The sequence below is a fragment of the Hyperolius riggenbachi genome, chromosome 2 (genome assembly GCF_040937935.1).
Source record: "Hyperolius riggenbachi isolate aHypRig1 chromosome 2, aHypRig1.pri, whole genome shotgun sequence".
Taxonomy (NCBI): domain Eukaryota; kingdom Metazoa; phylum Chordata; class Amphibia; order Anura; family Hyperoliidae; genus Hyperolius; species Hyperolius riggenbachi.
Genome location: NC_090647.1, coordinates 452,418,611 through 452,445,291, shown reverse-complemented (window position 1 = coordinate 452,445,291; position 26,681 = coordinate 452,418,611). Strand labels below are relative to the sequence as shown.

At 46.5% G+C, this 26,681-nt stretch overlaps 2 long non-coding RNA genes across 4 annotated transcripts in view; one reads left to right on the top strand and one right to left on the bottom strand.

Annotated features, from left to right (window-relative positions):
* Positions 1–26,681, top strand: part of LOC137546974 (uncharacterized) — a 429,594-nt gene that overhangs the window by 204,491 nt on the left and 198,422 nt on the right. The window lies entirely within an intron of this gene.
* LOC137546971 (uncharacterized) overlaps positions 1–26,681 on the bottom strand; it is a 43,550-nt gene that overhangs the window by 13,244 nt on the left and 3,625 nt on the right. Inside the window, exons 2-4 of the long non-coding RNA XR_011026409.1 lie at positions 14,384–14,500; positions 11,468–11,595; positions 7,543–7,666 (exon numbers count right to left, since the gene is read on the bottom strand). This is a non-coding gene — a long non-coding RNA (uncharacterized lncRNA). The remainder of the gene's footprint in view (positions 1–7,542; positions 7,667–11,467; positions 11,596–14,383; positions 14,501–26,681) is intronic.

Sequence of the window (26,681 nt, the reverse complement as noted above, 5' to 3'; positions counted from 1 at the left end):
GCCACTTTTCGCTAGTGCTGTGGATCCTATCTCTCGCTTGTCCCTGTTTTCGTGTGTCTGTCTTGTCTGCTACGCTTGCTGGAGGCTCGGTGAGGTAACAGTTAAGCAAGCGCTCGCGTCCTCTGTTTCATGTTTGTCTGTTAATGGTTAGGTAGGCGTGCTTGTCTCTATTGTGCTTATCACGTGGAGACCGCGCATAACCGCGTGCACTGTTGCGAATGAGTGCGGTGTTCGCGGTTAGCTAGCGTTTGTTATTTTCCGTATCTCCTCATTGTATTTGCTGTGCCTTTGCTACCCTCGTGCCCGGTTTTGCTCAGTCTTGTGTCTCTGTCGGCAATCGCCATTCTTGCGATTGCATTCCCACTTCGTTTCCGCCGTTGTGTGTTCACCGTCGCTGGGTGGCGACTAGTTTGGTGGATACACATTGGTTCTGTACCTTTGCTCCGTTTCTTGTGGGCTATCCAGCCCTGCCTGATCGTACCTTGTCCTGGATCTGTACAATTCCCGTCTGGCATCTGTGGCTGTGCAGCGACTGTGTTCGCCTGCACTCCACAGCGCCATCTGCCGGAGGGAATTGCCCTCTGCGGGTGCATAGCACCTAGCCTGGGTGTCCTCAAATATACGCTTGTGGAGGAAATCCGCCGCGTCAGCGCACGTCTGGTGCGCTGACCGCGAATACGATTCCACAATCGTTACAATTACCCTGTCGGAAGGACATAATTGGGGGCTGTAGTACCTTGGGACCTAATCTTTCATCCTGTTCTAGTAAGTGCCAATTCCTCAGAATGCTCTCATGAATTTTACCTGACATTGGGGAAAAGTCAAACACAAATGCAAATGTGTCATCACGCTGTCTCTGACTACTCTTTAGGGTCCCAATCTGCTGATGTCCCGTACCTTTTCCAAAGCCTGTTCTAATTCAAAAGCATCGTACCCTCTCTCTAGGAAACGATCGTACATCTCACTTGCCTGAGTCTCAAAGTCATCATTTTTGGAATTGTTCCTTTTTAATCTCAAAAATTGACTATATGGGACAGAGGTCTTGACATGGTTTGGATGATAGCTGGAACAATGCAGGACCGAGTTTGTAGCTGTGCTCTTCCTATGTGCTTTGGTGAATATCGTCCCCCCCCGAACCTTCTTGGTCAAGAAAAGTGACCTGTTGATCGCCCCATTCGCCTGTGAATTTCATATTCATCTCATTTTGGTGCAGATACTCCAAAAAGGAGTTAAAGCGGTCCCTGGTGGACCTCTAAATTACCAACACATCGTCCACGTACCTGGACCATGCCCTCAAATCACATCTATAGGGGTTTCGTTCCCCATAGATGTACACTGCCTCCCATTTTGCAAGAAAAATGTTAGCAAAAGTTGGGGCTACCTACGTCCCCATTGCCATCCCGGCTATCTGTTTAAACCACTCCCCTCCAAATCTGAATGCATTATGATCCAGTACGAATTCAAGACACCTTCCTAAAAATTTGCTTTCAAACCGATCGACGCGTTTCGTCGCATTAAGCATCTGAAGTGCTGCCTCCACCCCCATTTTTTGTGGTATCCTTTTGTATAGGTTAACCACATCAATGGAGGCGAGGCTGTCACCTTCATGCCAAACCATTTGTTCCACAATCTGGAGGACATATGTTGTGTCCTTCAGATAGGAGGGAATGTGGTCGAGTAGAGGTCGGAGGGCTTGGTCCAGGTACTTTGAGAGGGGCTCCGTTACGGATCCCCTTCCTGAGACAATGGGTCGGCCCGGGGGGTCCACCATGGACTTATGGACCTTAGGCAAAAAGTAGATGACAGGTCTTTTTGGGAACTGGGGGAACAAATCATTTCCCAACTTAGGGTCAAGAAAGCCTTGTTGTACCCCAGATCTCAAAAGGTTTCTCAACTTTTGTTGGTACTGAAAAGTGGGGTCAGCCTTCAATTTGACATAGGTAGAACTATCCTCAAGCTGCCTCAAGGCCTCCCTTACATAGCTGTCCATTCTCATCACAGCAATGTTACCCCCCCTTGTCCTCTTTTTTTAATTGTGAGATCGGGTGAGATCTCAACCATTTCACTGCTTTCCATTCAGAAGCAGATAAGTTTTGTTTATCTTCCAGATAAATAATTGCTTTAATATCCTGCAGGACTTGTTTTTGGAAGGTATCCAAACCTGAACCTGCCATTGGAGGGAAATGGGCAACAGATTTACAGGCATGATAGTTCAATACATTCCCCAGTTTGGTTGTATCTTCTGTATGACTTTCCGCAAGAGGGTTTGTAGGTCATTAAGAGCAACACAGTCGCCAAAAGACCAATTTGGTTGAAAGCCAAGATTCCAAATTCCCTCCCTCACTGGGGTTTCACCTCCTGCTCCATAAAGCCTATAGATGTTCATCTTGCATATGCTTTTATAGAGATCAATCTCGAATCTTGTGAAATCAAATGAACCAGTGACCACAAAGTTCAAGCCCTTCTGCAAGACCTCAATGCATGATTGTGAAAGTTCCACCCCTGATAGATTTCTGACACGCAAAGTGTCAGATGCCATTGCCATGTGCAAGAAAACAAGATCAACAATCTTCCACTTTAGCAAAACAACACATGGGCACCGATGATGTGGTAACCATTTAATCCACTTGTGATAAAAAAAATATGTAGAAAGCAGTACAGTTCACATAAAGGAAATGCGATACTTCACCAGTCTGATGACCCACACACAGTTAGCCCACGGATGATCCAACAATTGTTTCACACCTCACTGGTGCTTGTTCACGGATACTGTGGCTTACATGGCGGCTATATAAAAACACGCCGCACTATGTTCAGGCCGTGTATAAATACACGCCTGTGTTCAGCCTTCTCCCCTCATTGGTCCAGTTGCAGGAAGCGCCGCCCCTCCTCTCTGCTGACTGGCCGCGCTGCCTCAGCGCGCACAGACGTCACTACGGAGGTTATCCCCCTGTTGGGTTCAATATTAAGCCTACTGTGGTGTGTTATATCTGACAGCAGCATTGTGTCATTATACAATATATTGCATTTAGAGTGATTGTTTCATATGCAGCAGGGATCATGTTGGAACATTTATTAGTTATTTTTTAAATCGTTTTATTCTTTATTGAATCATCAATATTGTGATTATTATTATACCTAATGTTGAATAAAGATTTTTGTTATATTTTTTTCAAAATTTGCTGCTGGGCTTTCTCTTTCTACCATATAATTGCTCTTGTTTTGAGCAGTAGCACACACGGTTATTTGGTTGAGGTGTTGCAGACACATTCCAGAAACTGTCAGTCAGTACGCTGTGCACCATGCCAGTCAGTACGCTGTGCACCATGCCAGTCAGTACGCTGTGCACCATGCCAGTCAGTACACTAGAGAACCATGTCAGTCAGTACACTGTGCACCATGTCAGTCAGTACGCTGTGCACCATGTCAGTCAGTACGCTGTGCACCATGTCAGTCAGTACGCTGCGCACCATGTCAGTCAGTACGCTGCGCACCATGTCAGTCAGTACGCTGCGCACCATGTCAGTCAGTACGCTGCGCACCATGTCAGTCAGTACGCTGCGCACCATGTCAGTCAGTACGCTGCGCACCATGTCAGTCAGTACGCTGCGCACCATGTCAGTCAGTACGCTGCGCACCATGTCAGTCAGTACGCTGCGCACCATGTCAGTCAGTACGCTGCGCACCATGTCAGTCAGTACGCTGCGCACCATGTCAGTCAGTACGCTGCGCACCATGTCAGTCAGTACGCTGCGCACCATGTCAGTCAGTACGCTGCGCACCATGTCAGTCAGTACGCTGCGCACCATGTCAGTCAGTACGCTGCGCACCATGTCAGTCAGTACGCTGCGCACCATGTCAGTCAGTACGCTGCGCACCATGTCAGTCAGTACGCTGTGCACCATGTGAGTCAGTACACTAGAGAACCATGTCAGTCAGTGTACTGTGCAACATGTCAGTCAGTATATTGTGCAGCATGCCAGTCAGTACGCTGGGCACCATGTCAGTCAGTACGCTGTGCACCATGTCAGTCAGTACGCTGTGCACCATGTCAGTCAGTACGCTGTGCACCATGTCAGTCAGTACGCTGTGCACCATGTCAGTCAGTACGCTGTGCACCATGTCAGTCAGTACGCTGTGCACCATGTCAGTCAGTACGCTGTGCACCATGTCAGTCAGTACGCTGTGCACCATGTCAGTCAGTACGCTGTGCACCATGTCAGTCAGTACGCTGTGCACCATGTCAGTCAGTACGCTGTGCACCATGTCAGTCAGTACACTGTGCATCTTGTCAGTGAGTATACTGTGCACCATGTCAGTCAGTACACCGTGCATCATGTCAGTCAGTATACTGTGCACCATGTCACATGTCAGTCAGTACACTGTGCACCATGTCAGTCAGTACTCTGTGCAGCATGTCAGTCAGTACACTGTGCACCATGTCAATCAGTACGCTGTGCACCATGTCATGTCAGTCAGTATGCTGGGCACCATGTCAGTCAGTACATGGTGCAGCATGTCAGTCAGTACTGAATGCAGTAGTATCGCTGCGCTCAACGTGATAAGAGTACTTGGTAATTGTCCGAGCTGCAAGCAGTGTCCTCTGTACAGGCAATCCAAACTTTATGCGTCCAATGCTGCTGCGCTTGTACTCCTCACAAACACATCCAATAATGTCACATGTAGGGGGAGAAGAAAAAAACCAAAACATAGGGTGTAACGTATGCTCAGTTCACCCTTGGTGCCAAACACACACGCTTCCAGAAATAGTGAATAAGCCCCCAGCCGGCATAACCACCACCACTTCCTATACAGTGGCCGCTTACCCTCAGTATTCTTTTAAACAAGCACAGCCTTTGGCAGCCATTGCCTATGCAATAAACATCCTAGAGCCAATATAAAAGTAAACCATAGCGTAATTCCGTTTATTTAAGACAGTAAAGCCCTGCTAACAATTCTGCTTACAATGTAAACACTTGGACATGAGCATATCAGTCATAAACTGCACCGGATCATTAGCGCGTCCGCCGGCCGGGTGTAGCTGCTATCCTCGCTCCTTCCCAAGTATGCGTGCATGCGTACGTCCAGGCTCCGCCCTACGTGTTTCATCACAGGGCGTGACTCATCAGGGGCTGGCTGGGGGCTTATTCACTATTTCTGGAAGCGTGTGTGTTTGGCACCAAGGGTGAACTGAGCATACGTTACACCCTATGTTTTGTTTTTTTTTCTTCTCCCCCTACATGTGACATTATTGGATGTGTTTGTAAGGAGTACAAGCGCAGCAGCATTAGACGCATAATGTCAGTCAGTACGCTGTGCACCATGTCAGTCAGTACATTGTGCACCATGTCAGTCAGTGTACTGTGCACTATGTCAGTCAGTACACTAGAGAACCATGTCAGTCAGTACACTGTGTAGCATGTCAGTCATTACACTGAGCACCATGTCAGTCAGTGTACTGTGTACCACGTCAGTCAGTACATCGTGCACCATGTCAGTCAGTATATTGTGCAGCATGTCAGTCAGTACGCTGGGCACCATGTCAGTCAGTACGCTGGGCACCATGTCAGTCAGTACACTGTGCACCATGTCAGTCAGTACACTGTGCACCATGTCAGTCAGTACACTGCGCACCATGTCAGTCAGTACACTGCGCACCATGTCAGTCAGTACACTGCGCACCATGTCAGTCAGTACACTGTGCACCATGTCAGTCAGTACACTGTGCACCATGTCAGTCAGTACACTGTGCACCATGTCAGTCAGTACACTGTGCACCATGTCAGTCAGTACACTGTGCACCATGTCAGTCAGTACACTGTGCACCATGTCAGTCAGTACACTGTGCACCATGTCAGTCAGTACACTGTGCACCATGTCAGTCAGTACACTGTGCACCATGTCAGTCAGTACACTGTGCACCATGTCAGTCAGTACACGGTGCACCATATAAGTCAGTACACTATGCAGCATGTCAATCAGTACACTGTGCACCATATCAGTCAGTACACTGTGCAGCATGTCAGTCAGTATACTGTGCACTAGATCAGTCAGTACACTGTGCAGCATGTCAGTCAGTATACTGTGCACCATATCAGTCAGTACACTGTGCAGCATGTCAGTCAGTATACTGTGCACTAGATCAGTCAGTACACTGTGCAGCATGTCAGTCAGTATACTGTGCACCATATCAGTCAGTACACTGTGCAGCATGTCAGTCAGTATACTGTGCACTAGATCAGTCAGTACACTGTGCAGCATGTCAGTCAGTATACTGTGCACCATATCAGTCAGTACACTGTGCAGCATGTCAGTCAGTATACTGTGCACCATATTAGTCAGTACACTGTGCAGCATGTCAATCAGTATACTGTGGAACATTTCAGTCAGTATACTGTGGAACATGTCAGCCAGTATACTGTGCAGCATGTCAGTCAGTACACTGGAGAACCATGTCAGTCAGTACAATAGAGAACCATGTCAGTCAGTACAATAGAGAACCATGTCAGTCAGTACAATAGAGAACCATGTCAGTCAGTACAATAGAGAACCATGTCAGTCAGTACACTGTGCACCATGTCAGTCAGTACACTGTGCACCATGTCAGTCAGTACACTGTGCACCATGTCAGTCAGTACACTGTGCACCATGTCAGTCAGTACACTGTGCACCATGTCAGTCAGTACACTGTGCACCATGTCAGTCAGTATACTGTGCATCATGTCAGTCAGTACACTGTGCATCATGTCAGTCAGTACACTGTGCATCATGTCAGTCAGTACACTGTGCATCATGTCAGTCAGTATACTGTGCACCATGTCAGTCAGTATGCTGTGCACCATGTTAGTCAGTACACTGTGCATCATGTCAGTCAGTACACTGGAGAACCATGTCAGTCAGTACACTGGAGAACCATGTCAGTCAGTACACTGTGCACCATGTCAGTCAGTATACTGTGCATCATGTCAGTCAGTACACTGTGCACCATGTCAGTCAGTACACTGTGCATCATGTCAGTCAGTACACTGTGCATCATGTCAGTCAGTATACTGTGCACCATGTCAGTCAGTATGCTGTGCACCATGTTAGTCAGTACACTGTGCATCATGTCAGTCAGTACACTGGAGAACCATGTCAGTCAGTACACTGGAGAACCATGTCAGTCAGTATACTGTGCACCATGTCAGTCAGTACACTGGAGAACCATGTCAGTCAGTACACTAGAGAACCATGTCAGTCAGTACACTGTGCATCATGTCAGTCAGTATACTGTGCACCATGTCAGTCAGTACACTGGAGAACCATGTCAGTCAGTACACTGTGCACCATGTCAGTCAGTGTACTGTGCACCATGTCAGTCAGTACATTGGAGAACCATGTCAGTCAGTACACTGTGCATCATGTCAGTCAGTATACTGTGCACCATGTCAGTCAGTACATTGTGCACCATCAGTTTATTTTTACCTCGGGTTCACTTTAAACCTTAAGTGCACTTTGGCCATTACAGCTGAGGCCCACAGCTCGCCATACATTTAAAGATACAATCCAAAACTTCCAGTTCTGCAAGGTCCTGCTCTGGACGTAAGCCTGGAACATCTGTTGCATCTGTTGGAAGCGCTGATGTGTGACAGGCACCCCAGAGGCTGGCAGCTGTTGCTGGCACAGGCTGTTGTATAAAGAAAAAGCAAGTTACTCAGTGTCTTGTATCTTAAAGGATACCTGAAGATATTCCTGATCATTAATATGCATGAGCAATTTGTGGCAAGATCCATTTTATTACAAGAGAAATCCAAACAAAACATGTTATGTTAACTTTGGGTAGAGTGAGAAATGTAAATATACCTTTATATTCTGTATTGGCGTCTAGGCCGTGTGATGCAGCAGGAGGGAAGGGGTGCGGATGGATTTCCACACACAATAGTCCAACTAATTGCAAATATTCACTTAAAGTGTACCGAGCACCATTTTTAGCACCTCAATAGCACATTAAAAATGCATGACAAAAATATGTCTTGCTATTAAAAAAAACTTCCATTTTACCATTTATTTTTACATTTAAAGGGACTAAAGTCTCTTTTCTCCCCTGATTTTCTCATATAGTGCTGTTAAGAGTTAATGCCTAAGTGAAATCGCCACATCCCCGCAGCAGATGACAGATTTATTGCTGAGGATTAGCCCTGCAAAGCTCCCGGGCTCGCAGGGCTTTACTTCCTAGAAGAGGCAGAGCTTTAGGCTGTAGCTCTGCCTCCTCCGCAGTCAATCTCTGCTGATCGACGGCTCTCCCCACCCCTCTCAGTCTTCTTTCACTGAGGGACTGGGAGATGGCGAAGATCCACGGAGATTGATTGCGGAGAGGCAGAGCTACAGCTGAAAGCTCTGTCTCTCCAGGGCAGCATGATCTGCGACCTGCAAAGTCATTGAACTTTGCATGTCGCTTTCTCTATATTAAATTACTCATCTGCCATGGGGATGCGGCAATTTCACTCAGGCATTAACTCTTAACAGAATGATATGAGCAAAACAGGGAAAAAAGAGACTTCAGAGTCTCTTTGATGATTAGTAGAGGTTTTATTAGCCTACTTCAGCAGGCTTGCCAGCCTGACCCATCTGCAGAGATTTCAGGCATCTAATGACTTAAATAATTGTTTTATTGAACTCATTACCAAGAAGTAAACAATACCTTTTCCTCAACAAAGAGGGGTGGGTAATTAGGACAACTGCTTCAAAGAAGTCAACCAGAGGGAATGTGTTAAGATAGCATCTTTGATGTCTGTAAATAAGGACAGTGAAAAGGGGAGGGGGGAATATGGCAGCTCCTATAGCCATTACAAATGGAAAGAAAGGGTGCTTAGTTCCCTTTAAAGTTGAACTTTAACCAAGGAATAAACTTCATTCCAATCAGTAGCTGACACCCCCTTTCCTCCAAGAAAGAAGATAGCCTTCAGATAACCCAGAGGCTTCCCTGATCCTCCTGGTGCCCACAGTTCCTGCACAGAGTTCTTCTGAATATAGCCAACAAGAGCTTGTCAGATTTGCTCTCGTGGCTGCAGTTCTGTTTCCTATGTAAAGGAGTGTGGCTGCAAACAAGAGGGACCTGAGCAGCAGTGGTGGGGTCAAGGAGGACATGGGGAGCCTCAAGTCCATCCAGCGGCTTCCCACTACTTAGGTAAGTATCTATTTTTTTACAGGTTTGAATTAACTTTCCATGCATAATGGTGGATCGTGAGGATAGGGAAAATAATAAAGATATCTATATAGATGTTTCAAATATTTGTTTTACTTTGTACTATATGCATTAGCAAAACCTATTTTAAAACAATATTTAATTGGGTTATAATGACATTTTGCAAATTAATTTATCCTATTTTCCACTTTGAGCCAGTAGGTGGCGCTCCTCGGCAAAAAAAAAAAAATATCTGAAAGATGGCGCTTTAACTCATGGTCTTATTGTAAAATAAAGTCCATTATGCGGAAAGCATTTATCGTGAGTTGTATTGCCAATCTGACTGAATAAAGGTTTCTATTGAGGTTGTTTTTTTTAATAGCAGTAAATGTTTTCTCATCTTATCCACAAAATAGTAAAGTACAGTAGTTGTAAAGTAGATAAGAAAAGTCATATCAAGCACTGGCACGATATTGGCCTGTTAGGAAGTATGGGAGGAGCAATCTGAACTTGCAATCCTATATAAATCCTGTGATCCTGCATGTCTTACCCAGCACTCGTATGAACTTCCTGCTGCCTTGCCAAAATACCTTCTGTACCCTTGTGCCACCTCTTCCCAATAACATGTGGTCTGCTGCACTTGGAGCTGAACTCAATGAGCATGTCTATGCTGCACAATCACAAGGAGTATGGTCAAAATTTTGCAAACCAAGGCAAATGTAGTACAAGATTGGACAAATGTCCCCTGCCACCTTGAATAGCTCCAGTGCCTGTATGCCAAATTGTGGCATAGCTTAGGATGTTTTAATGGCTTAGATATAAAGTTGGTAATATGTATAAAGTTTGTTCAGTTTCCAGTCTACTTAAATGGAATTTCTGCAAGGTTACAACTGGTAAACCATCAACTTTTGAATCTCTGTGATATTTTAAAGTAGAACTAGTCGAAATTTACCCTCTTGTCCAACAGATTAGCCACACAATAAAGGCTCATACATGCATGCAAGTTTTCTACCCAACTATCAACTAAACTTGGTCTGTTGTATGGTTGTTAACGTGAGACAAATGACTACACGAGTGACTGAGAACAGGTGGTGTGCCCGATCCAACATGCGGTTCAACTCACACGACTGCTGGGCTGATATTGTGCAGGTGGCCACGTGGGTACAAGTCGTTTGAACGACTTGTACTTGTTTTGAATGCGAACTAAGGGTAGAAGATCGAGAGCCCAATATGGTGTAGTATGTTTTAAGGAAGGAGGGGGTGTATTATGACGTGTAAGTATTATACTCACAAACCAGGGTTGCCTCCAAAGCAACCACTGTTCAGGCAGGTGGGGAGAACAAGCCTGTCCCCACTCAGGAATAAGACATTGCTCTCTGTGGACAGGAGGAAGTTGTAGGGTAGAACACCCTTCCACCAAGGGTGGACTTCTAGATGCGCAGAGGTGTACAGAGGCGCCGGTAGGATAAAAGTCAATACAAAGTTTAAAATTGTTTTGGTTGCGGTGGTGGACCAGCCAACCTTAAACAGACATAAGTACTGTCGAAATTCAGAAAATATACAATTTATTCAATTACTCCCAATGAAAAGTCGCAACGCGTTTCATGGGCAAGGACCAGCTTCCTCAGGCAATAAAAGACAGGAGCAATACACTGGAAAATGACAGAGACAAGTAACAACCATCAGAATGCTATGTGTGATACAATTGTACATTTGTTCAAAATTTGTTTTGAATGCGGCCATATCATGCAGTCCGTCGTATGCATGCGCGCGCAGTATGTAAATGAGCAGAAAATACAAGTCATGCGATCCCCTGTTGGTGTGGCCGGTCTTGTTGTTAGGTTGGTGATGCATAAAAGCTTCATGTGTATAAGAAATTCTAGGGACAATTATTTGGTAAAAAGTTACTGAAAGGGTTAATAGACTGTGCCTCACTGTGCTTGGAAAGCTTATAAATTACATTGTTCTACTCAGCTGCTCTCTAGGTTGTACTATGATCACTATCAGCTGCTATGACAGAGTTAACAAAGCAGAGGGCTTTTCTTTGCAGGATTCAATGACTGTAGGCAGAGGAGAGATTATTGTCCTTACTGAACAGCTTTTTGAATTAACTTGATGGTTTAAAATATGCATGCAATGGCAAATCCCAACACTGCTGTACTCCAAGCCGAAAACTTGTGAATTTTACACAGATGGCATTACATTGGAAGAAAAGCAAGTAGCATAGTGTTATAGGAAACAAAGCAATGGTTGCAAGTTTTCTTGTATAATAATGTCCGCCTGTAATTCGGTTTTAAGGCTTACCTGATGTTGTCGCTTAGCTCTTGTACTTGGCAACGCAGTCGCTGAGCTTATTCCTGTAGCTGTGCTCTCTCCTGCTGCAGCTTACAGATGTACTCTGCTGTCTTCTGCAAGGTGGTTGCTTTACTAAGCTGTAAAGATCAGGCTCATGTTATAACTCTTAGACACCAATATTTTGGAGATACTTTTAAAATGACAAGTATTTTGTTATTTCCTTTGTTATTATTAGGACCTTTCTATATGCAGATATACACAAACCTCAACTGCACCTTTTTGTTTAATTTATAAAGGGTATGTCCCTCAAAACAGGAAACAATCCATAATTACGGTTTTCCAATATGGTTTTTACTAAATATAAGCTGGAGTCTTTACCTTGGATAATACAATTTGTTTTTACGAATTGGCTTACCTCCTTCGATTTCCCACCATAATACAATCATGGTATTGGGATTGGTGGAATAATAATGAGGGGGTTGTTTCTGATGAAATGGATCAGGCACAGTGGGAGTTACCTACAAGGGTGCGCCAACTGGATATAAAGCAGTGAGCTATTTTGGCTCTTTGGCTTGACCACACCACATAGGTCTCAGCCATGAGAATGTCAATGGGGTTGATTCAGTAAGAAAATAGCGCAAGTAACCTCCTGTTACTGTGCATAGTGAGCGCCCTCTGACTAAAATTAATAATGCACGGTATGCTGCCAATAGGGCGCATAAGGCGCACAGGGCTAAATAGCGCAAGTAACAGGAGGTTACTATTTTTCTTAGTGGTATGTATCATTTGTGATTATTGAATGTGATTATTCATACGCACTCCTCACTTTTGCACTTTACTTAAAGGAATACTATCAATGCCCAAATTTTCTAAAATTACAATGTACAAATAATGTCTAAGTAGCTGTGTAAACATTTTCCTACTTTTCATGTTAATTATCAAAGGCAAGAGCTTTAATTTATTGAGAGTAGGATTTACCGGTAGCTGTATTGGGACAAATCAATTGCAGAAGGGGTGTCTGCTTCAATGCACAGCCAGTGTTGCATATCAGACTGCAGAGTATTTTTCTCAGAAAGCAAAAACAGTATGAAAAGCTGTGACAAAAGCTGTGAGCTTTCTCTCTCTCTCACACACAGAGTTACACACAGGGTTAACTGATCAAGTGTGAGGGGAATTTCCCCTCTCATGGCTCATTCTGCCATCAGTTATGGTGTCAGTAAAGTTTGAAAGTATTTTGATAACAGTAAACAAAGAGGTTGCTAGGGAAATGTATACAACAGTACTTAGCAGCACTTCCCAAACAATTCCTATCTTAATTGAAAAAAATATGTAGATCGTTAGTGTTCCTTTAATACAGCTCTGAAGAAGCCCCACTTTGGGGCGAAACATGCAGGGTCACTTTCTCTGTGTAATTAGTGTAGACTGAGTAATAACACCCACCCAAACAGGTTCTAGTAGAGGGATCCTTTATATGCATTTAGGTGCTACCTCAGTCTTTTGTCTCAAACATGTATTAGTGTAGACAAGTTTCAGTCTCCTAAACAGTCTATTACTTTTTTTAATTGTTTCTGACTAAAAGTTATGTTTTAATCTAATTCCTCTAATGCAGGGGTGTCAAATATAAATAGACGACGGAGGGCCGAAATGTAAAACTTAGACCAGGTCGAGGGCCGACTAGTATACTTATTCCCCCCCCCCCCCCCCCCACACACACTTGGAATGATCACATAACACCCCACAATTTTCACTGCATGTGATAGCCGCGGTGTTATAGCCAACAAACAAAATACATCCTCATTGTAGGTAGGTAGCCAGGTATAGGTAACCCCTATATAGGAAGCCAGGTATAGTTGCCCCCAATATAGGTAGCCAAGAATAGGTGCCTTCAGTATAGATAGCTAGGCATAGGTGCCTCCAGTATGTAGGTTAGCCAGGTATGTGCCTCCAGTATAGGTAGCAGGCACAGGCGCCCCAGAATAGGTAGCTAGGCGTAGCAGGTGCCCTAGTATAGTTAGCCAGGCATAGTAGGTGCCCCAGTTTAGGTAGCCATGCATATCAGGTGCCCCAGTTTAGGTAGCCAGGCATATCAGGAGCCCCAGTTTAGGTAGCCAGGCATAGCAGGTGCCCCAGTTTAGGTAGCCAGGCATAGCAGGTGCCCCAGTTTAGGTAGCCAGGCCTGTATACGCACGCTAGCAGGCAGGGACTCACCACTCTCCTGTGTGCGGGGGTCACGCTGGTGTGCAGACTGCCGCTGCTCGCCCCCATGGAGAGTACAGCGGCCAGCTAGGATGAAAGAGGAGGTGGAGGAAGCGGAAAAGACGCTGCCTGATTGACAGCTCCGCAGTGAACCCATGGCATTGGGAGGCGGAGCAAGAAGCTGGAGCGTGATAGAACGTAGCAACACTCTGTCACTTGCATGAGGAGGAGGGCTGGCCATCCAAAGACAACAGACAGGAGGGGCGTTGCCGCGGGCCATGACGATCCTCTTGCGGGCCATTGTTTAAAGCGCCGCGGGCCAAATACAATGTAAAGTGCAGAAAGCACTGGCGGAACAATTTTTTTTTTTGCCGCTGCGTACATGTGCTCTAACGGTACTCTGAAAGGAAACCAGTTTGTGAGCTTACAGATGTACTGATGCCTTACTAAGCTGTCAAGATTTGGCTCATCTTACACATCTAACACACCAACATTGTGAAGATACTTTTCAAAATGATGACAAGGATTCTGTTACTCCCTTTTCTTTCCTTTGTCATTATAAGAACCTTTCTATATGTAAATATAGACAAACCTTAGCTACGCCCTTGTCTATGTCATCAATATTTGTATTTCTTTTACTGTAATAGGAAGGAAGGTAGTAAATGCTAGGAAATGCAGATAGCCTAGTGACTTCTCCCATAACATAGTGTGATAGGGATGAAGTGATACCTTGTTGTGCGGTCCATGCAGAGATGTCACCAGATGGTGCAGAGTGTCAAACCCAAGTTTAATGTTGCAGCGTCTCTTCTGTTCAGCTGAGATGTGGCTTATACGTCGGTTCTCAACCTGTAGAATCACAAGCAGCATCTATGTTGGTGACTTGGGAAGACGGCAAATCATTTTAAACTAGAAGAATGATTTGTTTCCCTCTTTTTGCTACTAAATTGTAAATCATTTAGAGGGAAATGTGATTATGAAATTATTTAAAAGTCTACTACAATGATTTGTTGAATGACTCAGCAGTGTATACATTGGGCATGATGCACTAAACTCTGGTAAAGTTGTCATGCGCAGGGAGTGCACAGCAATATTACCATTACTAGTGCAGGGGGAGCATCGGCCATTAACCCATTTGCGCCTTACTATTAACAGTAAAATTGTTGTGCACTGCCTGCGTACGGCAACTTACCTGGAGTTTAGTGCATCAGGCCCATTGAGTCATTTTAAAGTGGTATTGTCATAACATTTCAACTATAGTCTAAAGCATTAAAACAGCATAAAATTAGCAACTTAAACTATCTGACTTGATTTCAAGGATTAAAACTCATACTTTACACCAATTTTAGCTGCTAATTGATAAGCCTGCTATTGCCAGGCAGAACTATTAGATTGTGCTAAGTAGTGTATATACTGTATAAACAAGGCAGAAAAGTTTCTGCTGTATCTACCAGGACAGGTGGGAGGGGGGGGGGGGGGGGGGCAGATGGGATTGAGAATTGTATATACTTTGTTTCCACACTAATCACTTCTCCAGGAGTAGGTCTGATAATTCGTCCTGCAGCTGGCAATTATATCAGTCAGCTTAAGGGCCCGTTCTCACAGGTGATTTCAACTAATCGCCAAAGCGATAAGAGCACTAGCGCAATATTAACCTATGGCAGTGATCTCACTGCCGCGATTGCCGCCGATCACGGGCCTTCTGCGACTAATGGACATTGCAAAACAAGTTCCCGGCAGCCTTTTGCTGCGATTCAGGAGCGATCACGGTTATGATTATAAAAGCTCAGATCGCGTTCACTCTGATTCGTGGGAGTATACAGTGATTTTACCATGCTAATCGTGGTAAAATCACCCGCACAAAATGGTTTTGCATTTTTAAAGCGGAACTGTGGATAGAAAATAAACACATTGTTTCACTTACCTGGGGCTTCCCCAAGCAGCCAGCAGCCGTCCTGTCCTGCACCGGTCCTGCCCGAGCCTCCGTTCTCCCGCTGCCGCTTCGTCCCGTACTTCGACTTGTAAGTCCATGCCAGCGCAGCCCTGCCAAGCATATCCTTTGTTCGCGTTCCCTTTCTGCAATAGCGGGGAACACGAAGAAAGGATACACGTGGCCAGAGCCACGCAGGCGCAGTGGCCCGGAGGTGAAACCGAAAGTAGCTGGCGGCGAGAGAACGGAGTCTCATCGAGAAGCGGCGTGGGACAGGACGGCTGCTGCGGGCTTGGGGAAGCCCTAGGTAGGTGAAACAATGTGTTTATTTTCTATCTACAGTTCCGCTTTAAAGCGGAATATAACCCTGCATTTCAACTTTGCTCTAAAACATTATTTACAGCATCATATATGCAACCAGCATTTTTTTTTTTTACTAGACTAGCATTGGAAGGGTTACACATATAGCTTTAAAGTTCCTGGAGAGAACTGCAGACGCATCCGAAGTTTAGATAGATACATTTAAGTAAAACAAAATGTGACAAGTGAGGAATGTTACACACTATTTGGCTGTCCTCCAGCTCCTGCACAGTCAGAGAGAGTGAGTCACATTCCACAGTTGTTACATTTTGTTTTGCTTAAATGTATCTATCTAAACTTCGGCTGCTGGGAGCAGTTCTCTCCAGGAACTTTAAAGCTCTGTGTGTAACCCTTCCAATGCTGGTCTAGTAAAAAAATGCTGGTTGCATATGATATGCTGTAAAGAATGTTTTAGAGTAAAGTTGAAATGCAGGGTTATATTCCGCTTTAAGTGTGAATGGGCCCTGAGTGAGATGCAAATACACATTCAAAAGACATCAAAGTGATTCATATACATTTTTACTGTTCATTTTACTTTTAGAGGAAAAACATTTTTTTGCTGACAATACCACTTTAACCACTTCCCGACCGCCGTATATACAATTGGCGGCCGGGAAGTGGACCCCGCAAGGACTGCCGTATTGACAAATGGCGGCGGTCCATTTACGGGCATGGGCGGCGCGATCGCGTCATTAGTGACGCGATCGGCCGCCGGCGACTGGCTCCGCCCCCTCGCGCTGTAACTCGCCGGCCGGAAGCGCCGGCAGGTTACTAGCACCCGGATCGCCGCATACAAAGTGTATAATACACTTTGTAATGTATACAAAGTGTATTATACAGGCTGTCTCCTGCCCTGGTGGTCCCAGTGTCCGAGGGACCACCAGGGCAGGCTGCAGCCACCCTAGTCTGCACCCAAGCACACTGATTTCCCCCCTCCCTGCCCCCTGATCGCCCACAGCACCCCTCAGACCCCCCCTGCCCACCCCCCAGACCACTGTTTGCACCCAATCACCCCCCTAATCACCCATCAATCACTCCCTGTCACTATCTGTCAACACTATTTTTTTTATGCCCTAAACTGCCCCCTGCTCCCTCCTGATCCCCCCCACCCCTCAGATTCTCCCCAGACCTCCCCCCCCCTGTGTACTGTATGCATCTATCCCCCTGATTACCTGTCAATCACCTGTCAATCACCCATAAATCACCCCCTGTCACTGCCACCCATCAATCAGCCCCTAACCTGCGCCTTGCGGGCAATCTGATCACCCACCCACACCAATAGATCGCCCGCAGATTCGATGTCAGATCACCTCCGCAGTGCATTGTTTACATCTCTTCTCTACCCTAAACACCCACTAATTACCCATCAATCACCCATCAATTACCCCCTATCACCACCTGTCACTGTTACCCATCAGATCAGACCCTAATCTGCCCCTTGCGGGCACCCAATCACCCGCCTACACGCTCAGATTGCCCTCAGACCCCCCTTATCAATTTGCCAGTGCAATATTTACATCTTTTCTTCCCTGTAATAGCCCACTGATCACCTGTCAATCACCCCCTGTCACTGCCACCCATCAATCACCCCCTGTCACTGCCACCCATCAATCAGCCCCTAACCTGCACCTTGCGGGCAATCTGATCACCCACCCACACCAATAGATCGCCCGCAGATCCGACGTCAGATCACCTCCCAAGTGCATTGTTTACATCTCTTCTCTACCCTAAACACCCACTAATTACCCATCAATTACCCTGTCACTGCTAACCATCAGATTAGACCCCTATCTGCCCCTAGGGCACTCAATCACCCGCCCACACCCTCAGAACGCCCTCTGACCCCAGCCCTGATCACCTCGCCAGTGCATTGCTTGCATCTATTCCCCACTCTAATCACACCTTAAGACACCCATCAATAACCTCCTGTCACCCCCTAGCACACCTACCCATCAGATCAGGCCCTAATTTGCCCCGTGTGGGCTCCTGATCACTCGGCCAAACCCTCAGATCCCCCTCAGACCCCCTTCCGATCACCTCCCCAGTGCATTGATTGCATCTATTGTCCCCTCTAACCACCCCCTGAGACACCCATCAATCACCTCCTGTCACCCCCCTAGCACTCCTATCCATCAGATCAGGCCCAATACAACCTGTCATCTAAAAGGCCACCCTGCTTATGACCGGTTCCACAAAATTCGCCCCCTCATAGACCACCTTTCATCAAAATTTGCAGATGCTTATACCCCTGAACAGTCATTTTGAGACATTTGGTTTCCAGACTACTCACGGTTTTGGGCCCATAAAATGCCAGGGCGGTATAGGAACCCCACAAGTGACCCCATTTTAGAAAAAAGACATCCCAATGTATTCTGTTAGGTGTATGACGAGTTCATAGAAGATTTTATTTTTTTATTTTTTTTTCAAAAGTAAGCGGAAATTGATTTTTATTGTTTTTTTTTTTTCACAAAGTGTCATTTTCACTAACTTGTGACAAAAAATAAAATCTTCTATGAACTCACCATACTCCTAACGGAATACCTTGGGGTGTCTTCTTTCTAAAATGGGGTCACTTGTGGGGTTCCTATACTGCCCTGGCATTTTAGGGGCCCTAAACCGTGAGGAGTAGTCTAGAAAACCAATGCCTCAAAATGACCTGTGAATAGGACGTTGGGCCCCTTAGCGCACCTAGGCTGCAAAAAAGTGTCACATGTGGTATTGCCGTACTCAGGAGAAGTAGTATAATGTGTTTTGGGGTGTATTTTTACACATACCCATGCTGAGTGGGAGAAATCTCTCTGTAAATGGACAATTGTGTGTAAAAAAAAAAAAACAATTGTCATTTACAGAGATATTTCTCCCACCCAGCATGGGTATGTGTAAAAATACACCCCAAAACACATTATACTACTTCTCATGAGTACGGCGGTATCACATGTGTGGCACTTTTTTACACCCTAAGTGCGCTAAGGGGCCCAAAGTCCAATGAGTACCTTTAGGATTTCACAGGTCATTTTGCGACATTTGGATTCAAGACTACTCCTCACGGTTTAGGGCCCCTAAAATGCCAGGGCAGTATAGGAACCCCACAAATAACCCCATTCTAGAAAGAAGACACCCAAAGGTATTCCGTTAGTAGTATGGTGAGTTCAAAGAAGATTTTATTTTTTGTCACAAATTAGCAGAAAATGGCACTTTGTGAAAAAAAAACAATTAAAATCAATTTCCGCTAACTTGCGACAAAAAATAAAATCTTCTATGAACTCGCCGTACTCCTAACGGAATACCTTGGGGTGTCTTCTTTCTAAAATGGGGTCATTAGTGGGGTTCCTATACTGCCCTGGCATTATAGGGGCCCTAAACCGTGAGGAGTAGTCTTGAAACAAAAATGACCTGTGAAATCCTAAAGGTACTCATTGGACTTTGGGCCCCTTAGCGCAGTTAGGGTGCAAAAAAGTGCCACACATGTGGTATCGCCGTACTCAGGAGAAGTAGTATAATGTGTTTTGGGGTGTATTTTTACACATACCCACGCTGGGTGGGAGAAATCTCTCTGTAAATGGACAATTGTGTGTATAAAAAAAAAAACAATTGTCATTTACAGAGATATTTCTCTCACCCAGCATGGGTATGTGTAAAAATACACCCCAAAACACATTATACTACTTCTCCTGAGTACGGCAATACCACATGTGTGGCACTTTTTTGCAGCCTAAATGCGCTAAGGGGCCCAAAGTCCAATGAGCACCTTTAGGCTTTACAGGGGTGCTTACAAATTAGCACCCCCCAAAATGCCAGGACAGTAAACACACCCCACAAATGACCCCATTTTGGAAAGTAGACACTTCAAGGTATTCAGAGAGGGGCATGGTGAGTCCGTGGCAGATTTAATTTTTTTGTCACAAGTTAGCAGAAATGGAAACTTTTTGTTTTTCTTGTCACAAACTGTCATTTTCCGCTAACTTGTGACAAAAAATAATATATTCTATGAACTCACTATGCCTCTCAGTGAATACTTTGGGATGTCTTCTTTCCAAAATGGGGTCATTTGGGGGGTATTTATACTATCCTGGAATTCTAGCCCCTCATGAAACATGACAGGTGGTCAGAAAAGGCAGAGATGCTTGAAAATGGGAAAATTCACTTTTTGCACCATAGATTGTAAACGCTATAACTTTTACCCAAACCAATAAATATAGGCTAAATGGGTTTTTTTTATCAAAAACATGTTTGTCCACATTTTTCGTGCTGCATGTATACAGAAATTTTACTTTATTTGAAAAATGTCAGCACAGAAAGTTAAAAAAATTATTTTTTTGACAAAATTCATGTCTTTTTTGATGAATATAATAAAAAGTAAAAATCGCAGCAGCAATCAAATAGCACCAAAAGAAAGCTTTATTAGTGACAAGAAAAGGAGCCAAAATTCATTTAGGTGGTAGGTTGTATGAGCGAGCAATAAACCGTGAAACTGCAGTGGTCTGAATGGAAAAAAAGTGCCTGGTCCTTAAGGGGGGTAAAGCCCACGGTCCTCAAGTGGTTAAAATGACACTGAAGCGAAAAACAACTGATGATATAATGCAGGGGTAGGAAACCTATGGCTCGGATACATCTGGCTCTGGCTCACAGACAAATCAGTAGGAATTGATTCACTAAGCTACACTGCTCAAACAGCACAGCTTAGTGTGGCAGCGCAAGCTAAATTTTCAAAGTGGTGCATGCTACTGCTGTAGCATGCACTACTCACTTACTCGTGCTACCCCAAAACTAACAGCTGCTCCAATTGTCCCATTCTGGACCCTATCAGGTCCAGTGACTTTGTAGGACGAGATCCCCACATTTTGATTGGCCCAATAGGCTTCCAGCCTATTGGGTCAAAGTGCGGGATCTCGTGCTCATGTGAACTGTGAACTCAGTTTGAAACATACTGTATGGCTTTCAGGGAAATACATTTTAAAATATGTGGCGTTTATGGCTCTCTCAGCCAAAAAGGTTCCTGACCCCTGATATAGTGAATTGGTTGTGTAGTACGAAACCAGAAGTTCCCGATTGGCTGCTGAATCACCACAAAGTCAAAAGTGCATTAAAGCGGACTTCCGCTAAAGTCATATAAGTAAATTGGTGATGCAGGGATTTTAAATTTGTTAGCGCCAGTGGTGCAGCGTGCATGCAATTACGATGGGAAAACCCAGGAATCCCAGTGATGTACTTTCAGTCTGGCAGGAAGCGCATCACTAGGTGAGGGCGACAGGTGGCGAATGGCCTGCGGTCTTATGCATATGACCCTGTCGGCACAGGGTCATATGAATGTCGTTTTCTGCGTTGTGGTGTGACAGGGTGGAGCATCAAACTGCAAACGCAACACTTGGTGGAAAACAGGCCTCAAGGAAACCTTAACCACTTAACGACCGTCTAACGCCGATAGGCGGTGGCAGGTCGTAAGTGGTATTACATGGAAACGACCGCTCGTTCGAGCGGCCTTTCCATGTCAGTTCACGGAGGGTGTCTCCGTGAACAGCCTGCGAGCCTCCGATCGCGGCTTGCAGGCTAATTGTAAACACGGGATTGGCCGGGGATTGCCGGCATCTGATAGGCTTAAGCTTATCAGAGGCGGCACAGGACGCATCGCCGTCCTGTGCCGCCCAGGGGACGGAGCGGAGGGAGGGAAAGAGGGAGCCCCAATATCGCTGCGGAGGGGGGCTTTCAGGAGCCCCCCCCCCCACAACACGCAGGCAGCCGGCGGCGATCAGATCTCCCCCAGCAAGACATCCCCCTAGTGGGGAAAAAAGGGGGGGGGGGAAAGTCTGGTTGCCCTGCTGCAAATACGATCTGTATAGCCCGGTCCTTAAGTAGTTAAGTGAGGGCAAAAAGTTGATCAGCCCCCTGTAGTCCTTCAGGTCCCTTGTTGTCCTTATGGCCCATACTCACGAGGGACTTTTGTCGCCTCAACACGCGTCGCGCGCGTGTTGCGGCGACAGGTCGCCCGTGAGTATGGGCCGTCGCACGCGCGCGCACCCCGAACTGTCGCCCGTCGCTCTTGTCGCCATGCGATTGAAAGTTTCAATCGCATGGCAACAGTCGCCGCCGCACCTCCGTCGCAACTGTCGCTAGTCCGCGTGAGTACGCGGACTAGCGACAGCAACCTCCATAGAGGTAAATGGAGCTTCCGGCGGGGGGAGGAGGAACGTCGGCGACACCTTCCGTCTCGCCGCTGGTCCCTCTTCCGCGTGTGTACGCGGAGGGACCTGGAGAGAAGCTGTCGCCGGCCTGTCGCTAGCACGCTCACGTGTGCTGGCGACAGGCCACTTCTGCAGCCCGTGAGTACGGGCCATTACAGTCCGTTCTGTTGTGCAACTGCCACACCTTGTGCTGTCCTAGCTGCACGCATTTCCTTGATTGAGCTCCTGTGGCCCGCAGCGCTTTGGGCATCCGCATTTTGTAAAGCTTGCAACTGCACATGCACAGACCGCTCTCAGCCACAGGAGAGTGATTTGAGGAGGCACGTGGCTAGGACAGCACATGGGCAGTAGCCCACTATTGGTCCAGTTGGTGAGATTTTCGACAGGCACAGAACAGAGCAGATTGAGAGGACAGCGAGTGACCTGAAGAACTACAGGTGGCTGGATGAAGCCCCAGGTAAGTTATAATGATTTTTTTCCCCCTCATTTATGGTTAGTAAATTATGGTGGTGTAGTAGTTTGCTTTCTCACCTAGCAGTGCTGTGTCCCCAGTTGGAATCCCAGCCAGGACACTATCTGCAAAGGGTTTGCATGTTATCCCTCTGTCTGCGTGGGTTTCCTCTGGGCACTCAAGTTTCTTCCCACATCCCCAAACCATACAGATAAGTTAATGGCTTCCCTCAAAATTGGCCTGTGACTACAATACATACGCTACACGATGCATACATAAATATACAACTATGGTAGGGATTAGATTGTGAGCTCCTCTGAGGGACAGTTAAATGACAAGACAATATACTCGCTGTACAGAGCTGCAGAACATGCTGGCGCTATATAAATACTAAATAATAATAGCTTCTAGGCATCTTGGCAGTGAAATTGCTGTAGTACTTACTAGAAAGTAACATGGCATTAGGACCCTGAAGTCTAATTTCAGCAAGTCCAGGTTCTTATCAGTGCTGCTCTGAGTGAAGGGGGTAGGGAGAGGAAGTGGCAATGAAAGGGAAGGCTGAAAGGCACTACAGCCCATCTCCCTTCTCTGAACTCCCATGCCAGAACACAGCATAACACCAGGACAGAGAAGGAGGGGGGCGGGGCTGCTCTCATACACAGCTCTCACTGACTTGCACAGAAGCTGGAGGCTGCGTCCCAACGTGACAATGGACAACAATGGAGAGGTGCCTGGACTCTTCTGCCGCCCCTCAGATCCAGGCAGCCAGTTAGCAGAAGCTCTTCTACTCCTGAGTCCTGTAGTTTTGAATCTCGCGCGGCAGAGCAGCGAGAAGTGGCTGTGTGTGAGACACATCCAGGAGAGACAGGGAGGCGGGGCAGCAGAGTTCCGTAATCTGCACTGCAGCTGCTGCACTTATCCATGGACCTGGCTAGGATGGAACAAAACATCGGTTTCAAGCCTTCACTGCCAAAGCGCCCCCCCCCCCCTGATGCTGTGAGGGGGGGGGGCAGATGTCCCATCCTGCCCCCACCTCCCTACGCCCCAGCATCAGACCAAATCAATAGTCAAAGTCCAAAACGAGTCAGCACCGTCTTTAGTAGGAAATAGCTCTTTTATTGGTTAAAAAGCATGATGTCAAGTATCTGTCAGCGACAGCTCCGCTGTTTCGGGCGTATAGCCCTTTTTCAAGCCAAGAAGCAAAGTCATCACATTAACATGTAATACATCACAGTTTAAATAGTAAAACATTACCCAGCCCACCAATCAGCATTGCTCTATATCGGCCAATCAGAGAGAGGCAGGGACCGGCGGACCTGATGGAGAACTAATCCCTTCGCATGCAAAGAAGGAAGCCCAGCTCCTCCCCCAGGCGTTACCAAATACTCACCGCCTAATCCGCGGTGAAAACAGCAATCGTTACAGGTTAGGCATTTTGTGCGCATCACACCGCAAACACTTTTCAAGTGTAAAACCAGCCTAAAAGCAAACCTATAATGTTTGCTATAACCTATTTCGGATCTACGGGAGGGGGGAAGCCTCTGGATTCTCTAGAAACATCCTCATCTTCATCAGCCAGGCCGGTCCAGTGATGAGACCTGAAGCGTGGCCACGCGTCACCTGCGCAGTAGCACAGAACCGACTGTGCTTAGCTTTTTTCCGCTGGAGCCTGGCTGGTGCTCCTGTGCAATGCGCAAACAGTCCACAAGTGGTTTTGCAAGGATCTCAGCGCTGGAACGGCTCAAGCGGAGGAGGACGGAGAATCCAGAGGCTTACCCTTACCAAGGTAAGTATCTGGTAGGGGCACTTCTTATTCCCTACAAGTACACGTTAAATTACACCCTTGTGGCTGGTAATGGAAATTACAATATTTTATGTTTGATACACACCATTTCCCGTCAGACAGACCGGTCAAATCGATTGTTTCTGACAGGTCCGAACGTTCTTTTTTGTAATCAATTTTGTAGAGACATGATCGAAAAATCGATTGTAAGAAATAGTTGATTTGACCCATTTATCTGAAAGGAAATTATGATGTGTACCAAGCATTATATGCAGTGCACATAGGATTCTTGAGTGTGAAATATTTAGTGTGGTTCTGACTCCAATAATAATATAGCATCAAAGTGGAAAAGATGAACAGTGTTTATTTACTTGACCAATGCAGGGCCAATTCTGAAAAATGTTAAAATCTGCAGCAAAACAATCCTTCCTCCACCGCTTAAAGTAGTCATCAGGGTAAAAATAGTAAAAGAAGTGGTACTTACCGGGGGCTTCCTCCAGCTCCAAGCTCCCAGGACGTCCCTCGCCGCAGCTCTGCCCGCAGCCGTTCGCCGCAGGTCCGTCCCGGTCCCCGGCGATGACGTCAGAGCGACCTCCAGGTCGCTCTGTACTGCGCCTGCGCGAGCGGCGCTGTCGATCACCGCCACGTGGGTGGGAGCGGACTGCGCAGGAGTAGTATTACTGCGCATTCGCAGTCCGCTCCGGCCCACGTGGCGGTGATCGACAGCGCCGCTCGCGCAGGCGCAGTACAGAGCGACCTGGAGGTCGCTCTGACGTCATCGCCGGGGACCGGGACGGACCTGCGGCGAACGGCTGCGGGCAGAGCTGCGGCGAGGGACGTCCTGGGAGCTTGGAGCTGGAGGAAGCCCCCGGTAAGTACCACTTCTTTTACTATTTTTCCCTGATGACTCCTTTAAAGAGAACCAGAGACGTTGCAAAAAAGCTTTTATACATACCTGGGGCTTCCTCCCACCCCATAAGCCTGGATCACTCCCATGCCGCCGTCCTCCGCTGCCTCTATCCGCCGGTACCAGGTCCCGTACTTTCGGCCAGTCAACGCAAGCGGAGTGCGTCACTACCGGCGGACGCGGCCAATTGTATGCAAGAGCAGGGACTCTCTCCATATCCTTACGCATGCGCCTCCATACTACGCAGGCACATGCGTAAGGATATGGAGGGAGTACCTGCTCTTGCGTACAATTGGCCGCGTCCCTGTAGCGGCGATAGAGGCAGCATAGGACGGCGGCGTGGGAGCGATCCAGGCTTATGGGGCTGGAGGAAGCCCCAGGTATGTATAAAAGCTTTTTCATTTTTTCAATGCTGTTTGTCTCTGGTTCCCTTTAAGTCCCTGCCTTCACTCCAGCACTCACAAAACATCTAGGGATGATGGGCAGATTCCACCAAGAGACAGAGCTCTATCTGATCCAATCTAATCAGATAGAGATCTGTTGGCTGCCCATACACCAAAGGCCAATTCTTGATCGATTTCAGCATTAAATCTTTTAGAAAATGGCCTTGTGACATTGCCTCGCCGCCCCACCAAATGTTTTATGTGACCCCCCCATGCATTTATACTTCCGAGTGCCAGCACTGAATTCCTGCATTGGCGCGCCATATGACTACCCGGCGTCTAGCACATGTGTGACACACACCCTATGTCTATATGCCGGTAGTCATGTGGGGCACATCTGTGGAAGTACAGTGCAGACACTGAGGAGACAGGTAAAGTATGAGCACCAGGGGGTACATAAAACATTTGGAGGGCCGTCGGCCAGGGGGTCTCTGTCACATTTGTCATTCATGTTTATCGCATGCTGTTACCGCCACGCACTGAATCAACCACGTTGACCCGAGATTTCCCTGCATGCCTAATCAATACATTCAACCAATTTCAGCCTCGATTTGGTCGTACTGTTGATTGGTCATGCACTTGGCGGCACCGATTTTATCCAATTCAAACATAATTAACAAAATTGGATGGTCGATTGTCCGCCAAGTTGACAGATGTATGGCCACCTGCAGTCAGCTCCACCTCCACACACACCAAACCCCAAGAAATATTAATACATCACTAATTATATTATGCATATACAGTACACAATTCCAGGGCTCTGCCTTCTTGCATGTGAACAGTCAATAGGCAGACATTACTACATACTCTACCCGTACAGCCGGAGCCGTTAATTGAAGCGCAAGTTGAAATGGGCGCGGCTATTCCGCCAATGCATTTATCGGCTATATCAGTCTGTCACGGCGCAGACTGTATAATATGGGCGCATTTAACGGCTATCAGGCTTTAATGTGTTTTTTGGGGTTTTTTTTTTTGCG